This window comes from Palaemon carinicauda, chromosome 8, assembly GCF_036898095.1.
Source record: "Palaemon carinicauda isolate YSFRI2023 chromosome 8, ASM3689809v2, whole genome shotgun sequence".
Classification (NCBI taxonomy): Eukaryota; Metazoa; Arthropoda; class Malacostraca; order Decapoda; family Palaemonidae; genus Palaemon; species Palaemon carinicauda.
This window is the reverse complement of record NC_090732.1, coordinates 142456327-142475562: the sequence shown is the minus strand read 5'-3', so window position 1 is coordinate 142475562 and position 19236 is coordinate 142456327. Positions and strand designations below refer to the sequence as shown.

Below are 19236 nucleotides of genomic sequence, written 5' to 3'. Positions count from 1 at the left end.
GAGATAGAGATAGAGAAATATATATATATATATATATATATATATATATATATATATATATATATATATATATATGTACATATACAGTATATAGATATAGATAGAGATAGATATATATATATATTTATATATATATATATATATATATATATATATATATATATATATATATATATATATATATATATATATATATAAATAACTGTTTCATAAGATACAATCCACTATTTTATTCTACCATGACTAGGCTAAGGTGATGCGGTCCACGTCGGAAATGGTTCACTTGCTGAAGGACATCTTCAGAATAATCGAGGTCTTCAGCTTGATGGACTGGACTCTAGGAGTCCTCGCAGACATCACATATGATTTTTGCCTGTCTAAATAAGCCGTGAGGAACGGGTTGGTCGAATTCACAACCCTTTTTCACAACAGGTTTTATTGAGAAAGAGCTATGCTGTTTTCTTTCCTGTCGTCAGGATTGACTCTCGCTCAGAGAGCAGAGCTCTTGTATGCTCCCTTGACCAAATTCTTCTTCCCTTCAGAGCTAGTGAAGGACTTATCGGCAGCTATTATGCACAAGCAACGCAAGATCTGTTTTCAAAGGACTGCGAGGAAGTGCTTCCGACTAACCTTTTAGCCAGGAGGGAGAAGGAAGCTCCTCCAACGCGTCAGCCCTTTCGTGGGAGAGCTTGTCTTGAAGAGACCAGAGAATAGCTGCTGGAGGTCAACCTCTTAACCCCAAACAGCAACCAAACCCAAAAGTGATCTCAATCTCCAGACACAAGTATTCCACTACTGGCAACAGCTCTTGCAAGATCAGGTTAACCAGATGCTGTCAAAAGCAGCAATAGTAGTGGTAGAAGTCCTCTCGTCAGAGGGTTTTTACAACAGACTTTTTCTAGTTCCGTAGAACTCGCGGGGGGGGGGGGGGGGGGGGGTTTGAGACCTGTTCTGAACGTAAGTCCTCTGAACAAGTTCATAAGCAAGTAGTTTTCCTTGGAGTCTTCTGCGTCAGTCCTAGCAGACACCAGACAGGGAGACTGGATGGTGTCGTTAGATCTGCAGCGTGTATTTCCACATTCCGATACACCCGAACTACAGAAATTTTCTGAGATTCGTGTTCCTAGAAATTACTTATGTAAAGACCCTGTTTAAGAGATTTTAGTTCCTAAATACTTGAATGATTCCACCTTCTTAATCCTTCCTCCTTCCAGTGATATTTCATTTTCCATTGCATATTTCATGCATTCTGGTAAGCAAGTTTCGTAAGTCCTGTGGCATTTTGCTAAGAAAGACAGTGTCATCAGCATACTCTAGTTGGTGCTATATATATCAATATATCTGGCTGTATATATATTTCTTTCCAGTCACGCTCAGGCTCTCTCCAACTCTAGGGTAGGGGTAGAGGGAGTAGTTGTGCCCTGGTGAGAGGGTACCTCGAGAGGTACATTCAGAAACCACAGGGTTGTAGTAGGAAAGGCAGAGGGGTGGGAAGGATTGCATGTGTCGGTATATCTGAATATACTTTTGATGGCTCAGGTACACTAGTACGAAAAGTACGTGTTGGTACTAAATGATTTTAAAATACATCTTTCTTTTCCTTAGGCCTATGACAAAGCTGTTTTTTTCCATGTGTGTTTATCTATATGTAATTTCTTATCCTTAGAAATACCTCTTGTATTATATTTACCTCTATTTCATTGCAATACACAGTACATCGTTTGTCTCTGTGCTAGAGTTGCATTTCTGATGTTACCTAATAAAAGGTCAATATTAAATAAAGTTTGTTCCGTAACCGAAATACAAACTACGCTATTTACAGAGGGTTTACCTTTTAGCGCAGCTGAAATGGCGAGCCATTAGAATTTAACGAGGGTGTATTACCCCCGCGCTAGTTAGCGGGGGGGGGGGGGGGGGGGGTAGGGGAGTGGTAGCTAGCTACCCCTCCCCCCCTCACACACAGATGAATGCTCACTTTCACTTTTGGCTCAGACTGTGACAGACGTCTCTGTCTTGGTACTCTCTTGGCAGCCATTGTTTGTTTTGTCTTTACTTAATCGCTTACTTTTCTTTTACTCAATATATATATAAACATGTTTTTCATGTTTATATATATTTGAGTATAGAAATCAGTAAGTTTCCTTTTCAGATTTGTGTGTGTAGTGTACGATATCTACGTGGTGTCCTCGGCAGTTTGGCCACCACGGCGTATTTTATGGGTGGCGATCGAGTTTGACTTCGGTCTTTCTCTCTCTCTCTCTCTTGAGGTCGTTCACCCTTTTACTACGTGTTACTACGCCCTTGTAGCTTCCTTTCCGTGTGGGGGGTTTGCTACGCCGTACGTTTGTCTCAATTAGTTTATGAATCTAATTGTAGTTGTTTTATTTTTTTCCAGCTTGTAGAACGATTCCTTTCGGGGTTTTCGTTCTTTCTTTAGTGTTCATTCATTTTTAAATTACATAATTACATAGTTACATAATTATAATTGTTATAATTCTGTTTTGGTTACAGCTCTCCTTTCGTGAGTGTAAGTGGTTGTGAGGGCACGTGCCTGTTGTGTAATTCTTGTTTCCTTTCCCTCGGGATTCCTCTTCGGAGCCTTCCCGGGGGAATGAATGTGTACTAATAAATTTTGTTTTATTTCTTTTTTACAGTTACCGATCTAGTTCGTTTCTGTAATATGGCAACGGTGTGAGCTGTCTTGTTGAGGCCTGGGGATTCGGCTGTTGCTGCCTCCCCCCTTGTTTTTTCGTCAGGGGCGTGTCTCCTTCTACTGGAAGTACTCCCGTGACGACGGACAGCTCTCCAGTTCATTTTAGAACTCTCAGGAGGCTTGCCTCCTTGGGCGGGTAACTTTCCTTCCGAGGGAAGTTTTTCCTGTCCAGGTTTGAGTTTTTCCCTTTTGGGGGGTTCTTCTCTTGCCTTTTTTTCGTGCGACTATGCTCTTGGTGCTGGGCGGTCACACCTGCAGTTTCGCTCAAGGGGCTGGGCAACTGCAGGAGCTCCTCTTCGGAGGATTGCTCCTTTTAGGTCACTGGCTGACCAGTCTCTTCTACGAAGTGTTTCTCTTTCGTTCGCGAGAGAGTACACTCATAGAGACTCCTCTTCGGAGGATTCTTCTGCTGCTGTTGCTGTTGGCCTCCCTCGCCGTAAGGCCCACTGTCCGCCTCGTCGTAAGGGCCTCTCATCTCCCTGTAAGGGTGCTAAGAGGTGCCTTTTTGAATCTCCGTTTGCAGCCTACAACTCCTTTTTCTTGATCTTCCGCCTTGGTGCAGATGGACAGCAGTCTGATCTCGTTTTCCGATGGGCAACGGTCTTCCCGACGGACAACGGTCTTCCGACGGACAACGGTCTTCCGACGGACATCAGTCTCCCGGCGGACAGACAACGGTCTTCCGACGGACATCAGTCTCCCGACGGACAACGATCCCTTCGGGGCAAAAGGTTGCCTCCCACGGGGGTTCTTCCCTTGCGTGTCAGGGTTCCCCTGCGCGCCCTTCTGCTGTGTTCTCTCCTGCTCCTGCTCAGTGTTAGCGCACAGGCGCTCTCCTGCTCATCAGCGCTCTCCTGTTCGTCAGCGCTCTCATGATGATCATCCCTGCTGTTCCTATTGGTTCCTGTTACGCGCCCTGTGCGCCCACGTTCGCCCTCGCGATCTAGAACTTCGGTTCAGGTCTGGGTCAAGGACTCTTCTTCTATGCGCAGGCTTCCACGCGTTGCCTTCTGCTCGTCAGCGATCATCAGCTCGCCAGCGATCACCTGTCTCTCGGCGATCCGGACGCGTGTGTTACATCCGGCACGATAACGTTCTCCAACACTTCTGAAGGAACATGGTTCGCCAGCTACTAGCTCACCTATGCATGCTGCTCGCCATCGCGCGACCGCCCACCTGCGGATGCTGCTCGCCATCGCGCGACCGCCCACCTGCGGATGCTGCTCGCCATCGCGCGACCGCCCACCTGCGCATGCTGCTCGCCATCGCGCGACCGCCCACCTGCGCATGCTGCTCGCCATCGCGCGACCGCCCACCTGCGCATGCTGCTCGCCATCGCGCGACCGCCCACCTGCGCATGCTGCTCGCCATCGCGCGACCGCCCACCTGCGCATGCTGCTCGCCATCGCGTCGACATGCCACAACGTGCCATCGCCAACCTGCGCGTTAGCGTTCACCAGCTCACCACCAATCGCCTGTTGATCCATGTCGCCAGCGGTCTTCCTCGCCCATGCGGCAGCGCGTTTCCTCGCCATCGCGCTAACGCTTGCGTTCGCCGCCTCGGACTCGCGCTCATTCACCTGCCCACCCTCGCGACCGCTCGCCTGCGCGCCCGCGCGACCGTTCGCCTGCGAGCCCGCGCGACCGTTCGCCTGCGCGCCCGCGCGACCGTTCGCCTGCGCCCCCGCGCGACCGTTCGCCTGCGCCTGCTTGCCTGTGCGCCCTCGCGATCATTCGCCTGCGCGCCCACACGCCCACGTGGCTGCACATCTACGCTCATGGGCGTCCGCGCCCATGCTCTCCAATGTTCGCCCGTGCGCGAACCAACGGTATTCCATCGCGCGAACCGACGGCGTTCCGTCGCGCGAACCGACGGTGTTCCATCGCTCGAACCTACAGTGTTTCTTCGCACAAATGTCGGCTTAATTCTTGCAGTATCCATTGCTCGTCTATGGGTTATCGCTCGCCGACCACCAGCTCTCGCCCTTCCTACCACGCTCGCCCTCCTTCTGCGCTCCTTCGCTCACCTTCGTTTGTGTTCCTGCGTGACCGCGCATGGGCGCTTCCACGTTCGCCCACGCGCAAATCTTTGAATTACTATCGCGCGAGCTCCAGGGCGATTGCGACCACGATTCCCATTGTGGTTTTCGCAGCATGGCCAGCCTGGCGAGTTCTTCTGGAGCGTATTTCCAGAACACGGCCTCACCCCGTAAACGCAGAGCATGGCACTTGCAAGAATAGGAAGAAACTTCAGGGAGGTCTGAGCAACACACCTCTTTCCAGAACCTGGGTTAGCCCTTCCCCGTCATTCCCTGGAAGGATTTTTGGAGGGGGGGCTTTCTGTTCGAGATTTCTCCATCGGACAAGGGGTGACTGCTTACCCCTTCCTCTGGGGGCTTACCAGGTCCTTTCCCTCCTCGGTTATGGCCCGAGGTTTGGTTCAAGGAAGCTACAGGAAGATCATGGGTACTTTCCTCCTCTCGAGCTCAGGCACCTTGGCCTTTCGTCGTTAAGTATCTAACTTGCGGACAAGCTCGATGTTGTACCATCTGGACGCGCTGACTGAGGGCTTCCTTCGGGTGTCTCATCTGTGGAGGTCGACGACCTCAGACACCCTTCCATCCTTGAGAAGAGTTTGTTTGTGCCCAAGGACAGAGACTTAGACAGCGGCTGTGCGGAGGAAATCGACTTCCGTTTCACTCCTCCAAGGCGCTTTCTTCCAAACTCTGCAGGGCTCCAGCGCCCTTTTCTTTCAACCACGTCGGCCTAAGTTATCGGCTACGACAACTGGGACAAGGTGTCCAATTGCAGTTTCCTCCTGTCAGGAACAGATGGCACGGGAGGTTCCCCCGGGGGGGCATAGTCCTAAAAGGAGCGTCAGAGTTCACGAACTCTAGGATTGCAGGTTTCTCGCTGGGAGGATGCTTAAGGTTACTCATCCGGATGACAGCTTCCCGATGCCCATTCCCGCACAATCTCTGTGATCAGCCAAGGATATCGTGCCTGCCGTCTCTGTCAGCGAATTCAGTGTCTCTGAACCTCTATGCCATAGCGTCGGCAAGAGTTGCCCGGTTGGGCAGAATGACCCATACCTTAGGCGAAGGTCCTCCATATGATCATCGACGGCTTCACCCCCAGCCTCTTCAGTCGATCCTTTCTTGTAGGGAAGGATCTGAGAGGGGAGTTCCGTAGTCGACCTCTCAGCCCTGATCAAGTTTGTCGAACAAACTTCGGCCAGCGTAGAACAGCAGAATCGATTAGACTGGTAACGAGGCGACAGGACTCCTTAAACCCTGGTTCGGAAGGACGGGTGCTTTCAGTTTCCATTCCATCCATCTTCCAGGGAGCTCGTGGAATTCAGCCTAGACTGCAAGTATTCCTGCTTATGATGCAGTGTGGTTATCCCGCCGTGGCATAGCAGGTTTTTTTCCCCAGAGAACTCTCCCTGCTTTCCTCATGGCCGCTCAGGTGCAGGCTTCCGCCTCCTCTGCTTTTTGGAGGGCTGGTGAACTCCGGTAGGCTCTAGTTCGACCTTCTTCAGCGCCGGGACAAGCTTCCGGATGCTTACCATGAGTGTGGGTTCATGGTACTTTGCTTGGAGCCTTCTCTTCTTCTGCCTCAACATCTGGAGTATCTGGCCATGATATTGAGTCAACAGCCTTACCACGTTGGAAACCCCGCTTCTCGTCCGTCCAGCGAGGTTAAGCAACGTCGGTTCTGGTCGGTACTTGGATGGGTGACCACCTGGGGACGCCAGATTCTGTTGCCACATCCTCCGAGCCTTCCCTTCAGTTGACTGTGGCAAGACTGAGGAGAGTCGCAGTACCTGTTCTCAGTCAAGCAGAGCTTTCAGCCCTACCTTGGAACATTTCATAGTTCTCCTTTCCTCATTGACCCGTCTATAGTCCAAACGGTCGCCTCAGGATAAGTTCCATGTGGGGCGGTCCAAGTTCCGGTGGTTTCAGGCAACGTTTAACCGGACTTCCTGGCCCCTATGGGACCAGCGGAACTATTAGACCTGCAATGGGTGTTGACCTATGGAACCTCTTGATGGTAGTGGATATTCTCGTCCTTTCCCCACATTCTTGATGCTGTTCTCGGACTCGTCAAAGGAAAGGGGGGGGGGGGGGCATGTTCCGGTCCAGGCCTATGGTCAAGACCTGAAGGATACCTCTCCATCATTCAGGCAGGCTTAGGGGCCGTAGTCTGGCCCCTCTACAGCTCCTGCCGAGTCGCCCCGTGTGCGTCGACTTCATGATTCTGGCGTGTTCTAACCAGCAGCGGACGCTTTTTCACACCTTCACATCTTACAGTAGAGATACCGGGATGATTGAGATTATCTCAATACCACCATCGGCTCTCTCATTCCAGGCAGAGGAATGTTCTCTCCGACTATCCGAGCAGAGCCTCGTAGAAAGAGTGTACCTGGGGGTCTTTGACCTTGAGTAACCAGCAAGTCCTGGTCTGGGGGACCTGATCGCGACAGCTTGGAGCCTCAAGCTTCCGCTGTTCTTCCCCCCAGTCTCAGACCCCGAGACTCTGGCAAGATGCATTCTGGTGATGGTGGGACAACTTCGACGCCTGTGTCTTCCCTCCTTTTTGTCTGTGGACAATGGGTCTCAACAAGACCAGGTTGTCTGTCAACCTTTCAATGGGAGAGCTCCACTGGGACTATGCGCAGAACGGTTTCTGGACCCTCTGCTTCCCCTGACGGAACTCCCGGGAGAGCTTCTCCCACGGCGCAGACTACTCAAACAACCACACTGCGACATCTCTCCCGAACCGGGGCGTCGCTTCGGCTTCATGCCTGGAGACACTACGCCTCCTCCTCAAGAAGAGACAACCCGCTACAGTCGCGGTATGGAGGTCGCGTCATCTGCGATAGTCATCCGCAGTGGTCTTCCAGGCAAAGTGAAGAGTCTTCAGTGGTTGGTGCCGTGGGAGATATACCTATACCTCTTCCCTTGAGGCCTCTTCTCCAGCAATAACGGTCTTATTGCCTTTCGGCGGGAGGAAACTCCTTTCCGCTCTCGGCAATGAAGCCTGTTGCTCAGCCTTTCCCTGACCTTCAGGCTTAAAAGAATAACTTTTTCCTGCCCGCTGGATCTTTCCTCGCTCATGCGAAGCTACGATCGTCCCTGCCCTAGTCGGAGGAAGACCTCCAACTTGGAGCATGGCTCGGACTTTTAGTCCTTTAAGAGATCTTCTCAAGACCCTTTACGACAGTCCTCGGATTGCATTCCGCCTTGGGTCTCCTGCTCACTCTGGCCACGGCCAGTGTGTAAGCAATCTTCTTGGTCTCGTACGACTCCGCCCTTTCTAAGGAAGAGGGGAAGGCAACATTCAGGTTCGCTCCTGAGTTGTTGGCTAGACTTCGGTCCAATTCCTTCAAGATTTTGAGTCTCCATTCTGTATCTGATGTCCCAAGACCTCCTCTTTCTTGCCAGTAAAGGAATCGAGAGGTTAGCTTTGGGAACAGCTGCAGTTTGTCCTCAGTTGCAGCCGATTTGGGAGCACAAGAAGGACACGAGGGAGAGTCACCAGTATACCTCTTCAGCCCGGACTCAAGGACATTCATCTCGACCTGTCTCCAGACCCTCCCCCGTCACGTCGCCCTACAGCACGATGTTGGATACATCGCAACGTCCCTCGCCTTCGAGTAATACTACTCTGTGACGCAGGTGCTACAAGCTGGAGTCTGGAAGCGTCTAATGACCTTCGCAGCCCGCTTCCTGCAGGGCGTGACCCACAGGAGTCTCGATACGTTTTCTATCGCTCTGTGGTGGCTACACAACAGCTGGTCTAACCTCAGGCTCCTTTTTGGACAGGTAGCAGAAGGTTGAGGGCATTGTTATCAGGTTTTAGTCTGCATGAATGAAAGAAGTATGTCTGGCCCTTATTTCTTTCTTCATCATCCCCTCTACGGGGAAGCAGCATCCTGGTCTCTGCATAGCTGACCTCGAACCTCTGCAGGTAAACCATGCTTCCTTGTGTTCCGAGTATTGAGTCAATACTGTCGCGTCCCCCATACCCTGACGAGGTGGTATTGGGAACGTCCTAACCCAGAGTTCCTTCTGGAACTCCAGGTCAACTGCCTAGGACGGGTCACACTTCTTCCTTCACACACAATCTTACGTAGGCCACATGGTTCCTTGCGGAGCAAGGAACTTGTGAGGTGCAGGGACTCCTTTTCTCGAGTGCGACTCACTCGGATTCTGAGTCCCCGGGTAAAGCCAAAGCCAGTATGGCTGGGGACTTTCCACCCTACCTAAGGGGTAAGTCACCCTCTGTAAATAGCGTGGTTTGTATTTCGGTTACGGAACAAATGACAAATTCGAAGATAATTTGTATTTTTCCTAACCATACAAACCTTAGCTATTTACACATACATTTGCCCGCCAGCCCTGTCCCCCAAGACAAGTCCTACCTCTAAGTGAAAGTGAGCATTCATCTGTGTGAGGGGGGGGAGGGGTAGCTAGCTACCACTCCCCTACCCCCCCCCGCTAACTAGCGCGGGGGTAATACACCCTCGTTAAATTCTAATGGCTCACCATTTCAGCTGCGCTATAAGGTAAACCCTCTGTAAATAGCTAAGGTTTGTATGGTTAGGAAAAATACAAATTATCTTCGAATTTGTCATATGTAATATAGTCTATCCTTTTTGGATTATTTATTAATTATGGTAATTTATTCAGTTACTCTAAATACTAATGTTTATCAACTACTTATTTTAGAATTTTTTTTTTTATTAAAATTGGGTATCTTTTCATGAGAAACAGAAGTTGCAATGCATAACTTTCATCTTGAATATGTACTCGAACTTCTTGAGGGTTCTGATATGTAATTTCTATGCACGTGCATAAGTTATTGATAGTCAACTCCATTGATTGCCCCTCATATTGTGGGTGTTACTTTTTAATGGGACGGCCGGCTAATGCCGTTTTTTAGTGACAGGACTGTGACATTCATACCACTTTATAAGATGACATAGGACATCTCCCAACTGCATAGGATTTTGGCCTCTGACCTACGGTTTTACGACGCCAGGGTGATTTATCCGAAAATGAGTTTTTTTCAATTAGTATTTTTTGCTAGATATGAAGTTTTTCATCATGGTAAAACAAATAAAACCTAAAAATCAGGGGAAAATATGAAAAAAAAATATGGAACAAAAATTGGAAAAAAAGGGCAACATTTGATTGTTTTATAATGGCCTAAGTTATATCTGCTATATCTTTAAAACTTCTTGACCTTCAAATTCTATCTTCTCCCTAAGTATAATTTTGCAATATGGGCATTCAAAATTTTTCTTTATCTTACAAAGAAAATATAAATAAATTAAGATTATTGTGAATTTTATGTTCCTTTTTGGATATTAATAAATCAAAAAGTTATTTGTCATAATTTAATCATAAATGAGGATACCTTTGCTTCTTTAGGCGAGACAGTCGCTGCTCCATCATCTCTCTCCTTCACTAACCACTAATTTTGCAGATATTACCCTCTTTTGAACTCTTATAAGAGCAAATTTTCTTCTTCCTAATTTTGCAATGTTGAAATTGTCTTTTCCTTTGGCATGATGAAATTTTTTCCGACAAAACCGAGAAAAACCGACGTAAAAAATGAGTGTATGTCATAGGTCAAGCTCAAACGTGTACTTTCAATAAGGTTTATGCTAGGACTGAGGGCCGAAAGATGTAATTACTGTGTAACACACAGTCTTGTGACTCATGGAATCTATACAGATGCCATTGCTCACAATTTGTGATATTTCTTTGGTTATCGTAAATTTTGATGATACATCAAAATGTAATCATCAAAATTTACGATAACCAAAGAAATATCACAAATTTTAAGTAATTTGTATTTTTCCTAACAGTACTTACCTCGAACTACTTTCTTAGGAGTATCTGGGATCTCCTCCCAACCAACCAGAATTTTGTGTAGTTTCCCCTATCTCCATTTTCTATAGTGGGTACCTCTGGCGGAGGAATATGCGCCATGAGGCGACCTGGGGTCAGAGAGCGTGCTCGGCCAGGTCTCGACCTCCAGTAAGTTTATGATAAATAAGGTTCCAAAAGTCCTGTAAGGCACTCGGGGCAAGGTGGGTGGGCCATAACTCGAAAGTAGTTCGAGGTAAGTACTGTTAGGAAAAATACAAATTACTTAAAATTTGTGATTTGTTCCAACATGGAGTATTTAACCTCGAACTACTTTCTTAGGAGACTTATACTTTAGGAGGTGGGAGTGGCCTTTTGGACCGAGAGACCGTCTGGAGAAGGGAAAAACGAACCTAGATAGGAGGCTAGGTTCTACTGACCCAAAAAAAGAAACAAGAAACTAGGGAAAACTAAGCAAAAAACTATCTTAGTGTCTACAGTATGTAACTCACCTCTGTAAGAGTCTTTGGAGACGTATGCATTCACTGAACGTGTTCCCCATGGTAGGTGAAGGGATCAAGGATAATGGAGGGGAAGGTTGATACGGGGGGGGGGGGGGGGGGGGGGGAAGGTAAGGAAGGAACCCGTGTCTCTTGGACTTACCGCCCACGGCTTCCCCGGGGCTACGCCTTTAAATCTTCTGGAGCACAGAAATGACGGGACCAAGAGAGAAGCCATCAGGATCTGGCCCACCACCATGTTCCTCTCGAAGGCCAGCGAAGTACTCAGGCCCCTAATATTATGGGGTCTAGGCTTTCCCGGAAGGGAGACTCCAGAGCTGTCGTATGCTCTCATAATTACCTGCTGTAACCAGAAAGAGACCATATTCTTGGAGACTGGCTTCTTCACTAGCCCTGAGGAGACGAACAGACTCTTGATCCCAGGCCGAAGCCTGGAAGTTCTCTCTTGGTACTTATGCACCGCTCTGACTGGGCACAGTAACAAGTCCCTCGGGTTGTTCAAACGCGGAATCGCTGGCACTGAGAACCCCTTAAACCTAGGGTCCCAGTAAGCTGGGTTCTGAGTCTTGGCTACAAAGTTAGGTAAGAATCTGGAAGTTGCTTCCCGCCAACCCTTCGGGTGCGAGACCTCATATGACAGCCCATGAAGCTCAATTACTCTCTTAGCTGACGCAAGGGCTAACAGGAAGACCGTTTTGAGGGTGAGCTCTTTGTCCAGAATATCTTTGAGGGGTTCGAAGGGCGGCTCTGACAGAACTTTCAGCACTCTAGCCACATCCCACTGGGGCACCCTCGAGGCCTGGGGGAAACAGGACTGTTCGAAACTCCTGATGAGCATCGAGATTTGACTAGAGGCTCCTAGATCAATGCCTTTCAGGAGGAGAAGACTTGGCCCAGCGCCGCCCGGACTCCCTTGATGGCTCGGATGGACGTACCCACGTCGTCTCTCAGATAGACCAGGAAGTCGGCTATCTCGTGAATGGAGGCCTCCAACGGCCTGATGTTCTGTGAGGCGCACTATTTAGTAAAGGTGGCCCACTTTGCTTGGTATACCGCGACCGAGGACCGTCTTAGGTACCCCGACATCCTTGTTGTGGTCTTCGACGAGTATCCTTCCCTCTTCAGGAGGCGCTCGATAACTTCCATGCCTGTAGGCGGAGGGACCGAGGGTTTTCGTGAAACCTTTGGAAGTGTGGTTGCCGGAGGAGGGCTGGCCTGTCCGGAAGGGACCAAGGAGGAAGGCGTGCCAGTTCTTTTAGGTCCGCAAACCATTCTCTCTCCGGCCATCAGGGCGTTACCAAAGTCATCCATAGGTTGTTCGCCCTCCTCACTCTGTTGAGAACTTGTCTGAGCATCCTGAAGGGCGGGAAGGCATACACGTCGAGATTGTCCCAAGGGTGTTGAAAGGCGTCCTCGAATGCTGCTGTTGGGTCTGGCACAGGAGAACAAAACACGGGGAGCTGTGCGTTTAGCCTTGGTGTCGAAGAGGTCTATCACCGGCGAACCCCACTTCAGGATGACCGTCCGGGCCACTGTCGGGTGCAAGGACCATTCCGACCCTACTACTTGGCCCATCCTGCTGAGGCCGTCGGCTAGAACGTTCTTCTTTCCTGGAATGAACCTGGCTGTGACTTCGATCTGTTCCTCCACCGCCCATTCCAGTAATTGAGTCGTGAGACTGCACAGCTCCTTCAACTTCAGTCCTCCTTGTTTCTTCACATAGGCCACCACCGTGGCGTTGTCGCACATCAGAGCCACGGTGTTTCCCCGGTTTAGATGGACGAATTCTTGGCATGCCCTTTGCACGGCCATCAGCTCTAGCACGTTTATGTGACGGCTTTTCTCCGCGAGGGATCATTTCCCTTTTGCCGACTCGTCAAGAACGTGGGCTCCCCAACCCTCCTTTGATGCGTCCGTGAACAACAGCATCTCCGGAGGATCGATTGCAACGGGCATTCCTTTGAGGGTGTTTGTCCTGTCGTGCCACCACTCCAGGACTTCCTTTGTCTCTGGGAATACCGGGACTATTCTGTGCGGGGAGTCCCCCTGGGTCCAGAGCTCCTTCAGGTTCCATTGAACTCCCCCTGAGTTTGAGCCTCCCTTGGGGGACCAACTTCTCCAATGACACGAGGTGGCCTACCAATCTCTCCCAGTCCTTGGCTCTCCTGGGCTGGTCCATTAGGAAGGACGAAGTAGCTGATCCAGATTGTCTAGCCTCTCCGAGGAGGGGAAGGCCCTCACCAACTGAGAGAGTAGAACCATCCCCAGGTAGGTCATCCTGGTGGAGGGTGTCAGCTGTGACTTTTTTCCAGGTTGATGATGATACCCAAGACACTGCAGAACCGTAGAAGCTTCGCGCCTTGCTCCCTCAGTGCTCCTTCTGAGGCTGAAAGCAACAACCATTCGTCTAGGTACCGAATCAGGCAGATGCCCTGCTCGTGTGCCCAGTCTGAGACTGTTGCGAAGACTCCCGTGAAGACCTGAGAAGCTGTCGGCAGTCCGAAGCAGAGGGTTCTGAATTGTAACGCTTAGGTACTCCATTTTACCCTTAGGAACTTTCTGCTGGAGGGGTGGACAGGGATCTGGAAGTAGGCGTCCTTGAAATCTATGGACATCATATAATCCCCTTCTCTCAAGGCCGCCAACACCGACTTCGGGGTGTCCATCTTGAAGTCGGTCTTGCACACAAACTTGTTGAGGGCCAACAGATCTATGACCGGCCTCCATCCCCCCTGTTGCTTTCTCCACCAGGAAGAGTCTGCTGTAGAACCCCGGCCCGGGATTCCTGACTGGTTCTACTGCCCTTTTGGCGAGCATGGCCGACACTTCCTCCTGCAATGCTATTCTTCTCAAGGGGTCCTTGGGCGCCAACCACTCCGCCTGTTGGTCCGGGATCAGAGGGGGCGGTTCCGCTAGGAAGGGCAACCTGTACCCTTCCTTCAGTACTGGTACGGTCCACGGATCTGCACCGTGGTCCTGCTAAGCTTGCCAAGAGTGTTTGAGGCATCCCCCTTACCTGAGGCTTCGGCAGGAGTAGGGGGCCTCCCTTCCTAGCTCCTTCTAGAGGCGCGGCTGGATCGCCTTCTCCGGGAGTTGGAATAGGCGGGCCTAAAGTTAGACTGTGGGGCTGAACTACCCCTACGGGAGGGGTGTGGGGCTTGGTGACAAGACACCGACGGGGAGTCCCTCCTCGGTTGGACTGGCGAAACATGGGACGGGTGAGGGATGTCTGAAGAGGGTCTCCTGTGGGCTGGCCGTCTTGCAGGCAGGGGTCTGGGCTCTCCCGCTTCTTTAAGCTTCCTGACCCTCTCCATGGCCTCCTCGACTGCCTTCAGGGGGAACACAGACTCGCCCCAAACTGGTGAGTTCCTCAGTGCTCTCGCCTCCTGCTCGGGCCACCTCCGCACCAGCTTGCTCAGCACTGTGTCCCTCTTCCGCAGGACCAGTTGGCTGCTTGAGAGAACGACTGGTAGGATAAAAACTTGAGAGCTTTTCCTCCCGAACTGATCAGTTCCCTTAGTAGGGACTGATTCTCGGGAACGGAGAGGTCATGAGATGACTGGAATCCCACTAACGTGCAGTCCCACCAGTCCAACCACGAAGACACGTAAACCAGGTCTAGGGCCATATCCTCCACCATGGCGGTTTCCCCTGGTGAAAAGCACACCGGAGCAGAGGATGCCCTATCTTCAGCCGCTCCTTGGTTCAGAATGGCGATCGCTTGCTCGACCATACGGGGACCTGCGCGACGCCCCTCCTGGACATAAAAGCGTTTTCGCGTTTTCAGTCCCGGGAATAGTTTGGAGGCACCGTGGCTCCTGGGGACGTCCGCTTGGCTGGCTATGAACCTATCTATGTGGTCCATACCCAGGGAAGGCTTCTGTTGTACTGGGTTGTCTACCAGTCTGCTAAGCCCGGAGAGCCAGGCTTGTTCTGCCGAGGGCTTAGGGTCATCCAGCCTATGGTGGCGCCTGATGAGGGCCAAGACTTTCCTGTAGGTGGAGACTTTGTCCGTAGAGCATTCTCCCCCATCTACGAGGCCTTCCGATATCTGATCCTCTTCATGGGGAGCCTCGTCGATGACGGAGGGATCCGCGTGGGGAGGAGGTATCTTCTTTTCCTGCCGAGCCATTGGCGGGGCGACCCGCTGAGCGGGCGGATTTGCTGGGACGGGAGTAGCCGTCATGGGTCTACTCCCGCCCGCGGAGCTTCGCGGAGCTGCGGGCTTCTCCGTACCAGCTGGCTTGCTTCGATGTTCTGGGAAAGCTGTCGAAGAAACGGAGGCCGGGACAAAGCTGTCAGGCCAAAGGAGCGACCTTTCTCTGGGTGGATGGAGCCGGAGCCTTCGCGGACTTATGCTTGTCTACCGAGACCTGATGCGATGACCTCCGACGATGATCGGGTCTGCTGGAGGAGCCATGCCGCAAGGGTGGCGAAGGGGCTGTAGGGAGCCAGCCAGAGGTGCTCGGTGCGGCGGTAGCTTTGAGTAGATGACTCCGGGGGATCGTGACCCGCACCCATTCACTTTTCGACGAACGGCTCCTCTTTTGCGTTTTCCTGGAGGTCCTAGTCCGTCTCCTGGCGTGGCGTGATCGTGAGTGGGACCTCTCCCGTCTCCACCTCGAGTCCCTCGGGCCTTCATCCTCCGAGGAGAACAACGACGGGGAGGAGAGAGAACCCGCTGAGTCGTCTGATGCGTCTAGAGTTGCTGGGGGATCTTCGTGCCGGTCCGCTGGCGAAAACGGCTGTAGAAAGACGGACGGGAGCGTTGACGACGGCGCCGGGGGAGACCAAGGAACTTTCTTGTGGGCGAACCAGGTGTCGAACTCCTCCTCCAATCTCACGGGCGACCTGAAGGGCGTCCTCGAACGCGCCCAGGCGACGGGATCCGAACTCATTGATTCTCCTTCCTTCTCGGTGTCTCCTCCGGTCGCTGAAATACCTGAAATGCACACCCAAGATGCAGGGGAAGAGGCCGTAGCAGGCTTCCCCCACATCGGATCGTCGGAAGAGATGGGCCCTGCGGGCACCAGGACCTCGTCTCCCGAACACACTCCCGCCCCTCCCTCAGGCCCCCCACTTGCCTGAACCGACACAACGTCCCCACCAACAGACATCTCAGACTCCTGGGGAAGGGCAATGGGCCGCTTCCCCGCAATGGACTTACCTCGTCCCCAACTCTGGGTAGGGAAAGGTGGTAGGAACCCCTCTCCGACAAGGCATCGGGCGACGCTAGACTTCTTAGGCGATCTCTTGGTAGCTTTCTTCTTCTTCGTGCCGTAGCGCACCCACTGGATCTCGTTCCAAGACTCGCACTCCGGACACGTGGCTGTATGGGAACAAACACTGCCCCTACATGATGAACACAAGGTGTGGGGGTCGACCTCCGGCTTGGAGAGAAAGGCACCACAAGATTTACCGGCCATAGGCCTGGGGCAACGACGGGGATGCTCCATAACGAAACACTAAAGCACCAATCGACACAGGGACACAGGAAAGAGGTGGATAAGGTTAAGGATTGAACACGGGGGGACCGCGTGGAGACACAAAGGGTCGCACAGGGTGAAGAGAGAGCGCGGCGAGATGTTAATCACGTCACGACCAGAAACTTACTGGAGGTCAAGACCTGGCCGGGCACGCTCTCTGACCCCGGGGCGGGTCGCCTCATGGCATGTATTCCTCCGCCAGAGGTACCCACTATAGAAAACGGAGATAGGGGAAACTACACAAAATTCTGGTCGGTTGGGAGGAGATCCCAGATACTCCTAAGAAAGTAGTTCGAGGTAAGTACTCCGTGTTGGAACAAACTGCATTTTCTAATAGGGAATAATGTTACTGATTTATTGAATTACTTTTATTAATTACCCTGTAACTAGGAAAGAAAAATTTTGACCAAATATTTTGTATATGCTTTCTCCATTGCTATACGAAGCTCATTGAACTTTTTCAGGATTTTGTTTTTTTCTATACCCCCATATATTAGCATATCGTGCAATCCCCCCCCCCTTGATGTAAGCGGTAGGACTTTAATCTGGACTAGTGCTTCAGCACCCTCATTAATCTAGATCCATTTCTGGTAAGATAGTTAAATTACGATGTTTTGCTTATTCAGTTCAGAGTTCTTTAATACCTCTTCATAGCTATTAAAGGTATGACAAGGTTTATATTAAAATCTTTTCTTCGCAGAATTAAATCTTCCTCAACTGGATTTAATTTTGTGGTATTTAAATGTCATATTGCTTGAATTATCCAATTTTTTGTTTTTGAGTGGTAATTGCTGTAGTTAACATTGCTGGATTAACAGTTATGTAAACAGCTGGAAATTATTAAATTTTGGAAGGTCAAGCAAAATATTCAATTCACGTAATCAGCCATAAGTTTGGACATTGTTGTCACAGACACTTCAAATTTAGTTCTTATTTGAGTGTGTGAAACTTGCAGGGATTAACAGTTCTGTAAAAAGCTGGAAATGATTAAATTTTGGGAGGTCAAGGTCACTGTTGAGCAAAATATCCAATTCACGTAATCAGCCATAAGTTTAGACATTGCTGTCACACACATCAAAATGGGTTCATTTTTTAGTACATGAAAATCCACGCCAATTAATATATTTTAAGATCAAAGTCGAGTAAAAGGCAAAGAAATAGGCTGCCGCGGCAGAGGTCTGTGATCGACCGAGTGCTCCTCTAGTCAAGTTAAAAATGATTTTTGTTGATCCAATAGAGAAGAGCTCGGTGTTGGTTACTAAAACCTAATGATGGATAGGATTGAAAACAAAATTTCTAAAAAAGTATTTTAATATTTCTCTCATAGCTTTCATAAACTTTTCTCACATTCCAAATAAACAACATTCTTGAACATCTCATTGAAATGTGTATCATAAAGTACTACAGACAAGAACATCCTTGAATGTTATCACCAAACACTCCACAAATTAACTAAATAAAAAGTAAAAGACTTCAAAATTTCTACAGACCAGTATTTACAAATTTGTGTAACCTACCACAAGGTGCAAAAAGACATCTTCCTTGAGTGCCTAACATTCAGTTCTCTCTCGTATCCCTCGCAAGCTGCTGCTGCTAAACCTTATTTTCCCTTCATGCATATACACCATTTTAAATATAAAATGATAAAGAATAAAAATAATGAAAGATGTATACTTCTGACCTCATTCAGTCTTCACATGACCATCTTTAATTTGTCACGTATTATGACATACCTTTTTCATCTTTGTTTCACTCAAAGGCAAATCACTTAGCACTCGGTGAAGGGAACAAAAATCTAAAGTAGTAGAAAGTACATTCTAATGTATTCATTAAAGTCAGTAAATGCAATTTGCCAGCAGATTTTCTTATTGCTTTGCTAGCAATAAGTGCATAGGAAAGAGCTTTTATTTCTGTAATTACATATGTAATAAACTGTGTGAACTCTGTAGTGCGAGTTAAAATTTCACGATCAAAATGCCATGCAATGCAAATAATTTTTTTCACTTCACAGAGTATGTTAGCCTATATCAAAGGTTTAACTGATCATAGGATTAGTCATACTGCAATTCAAAAATATAAAACATCCAAAAATTAGTCAACAGCTAAAATTTGCTTACAATAAAATAATCCTTGATTTGAACACACACATACCATAATCACAGCAATTGGTAGCTGCTTCAGCTCAGGAAAAAAAAAAAAAAAAAAAAAACTTTGCAAAGCTTTCCTACCACATTAAATTCGTAAATTATGAAATAATAAATAAAAGTTTATACAGACCGTACTTTATCATGAAGACCGCAAGTTATTGAAACATGTCAATAATGCAAGTTTAGATATAATGCTTGCCTCCCAACTATGCAATGTGCTAAAATTATCAGCAGTCCTAAAGTTACTGTTTCTTCTTATGCACAAACGCTGCCAAATCCAGATGTTGAAAGCAATACATGTACAGTACAATAAATATTACTAACTTACCAATCTTGTCATTGAGATGCTTAACTAACCCCACCAGAACTCCTGTTACTAGTAACTTAGAACAGCTGTCCATCATGAAAGACCATACAGCATACAAGATCCATCTGACATAAGCTGCTGCCCATAATATATTGTGATATCTCAATGAAAATCCTAAGGAC

At 49.1% G+C, this 19236-nt stretch overlaps 1 pseudogene; it reads left to right on the top strand.

Moving 5' to 3' along the window:
• Nucleotides 1–6363: 6363 nt before the first annotated feature.
• LOC137646195 (5S ribosomal RNA) lies at nt 6364–6482 on the top strand (annotated as a pseudogene).
• The last annotated feature ends 12754 nt before the right edge of the window (nt 6483–19236 follow it).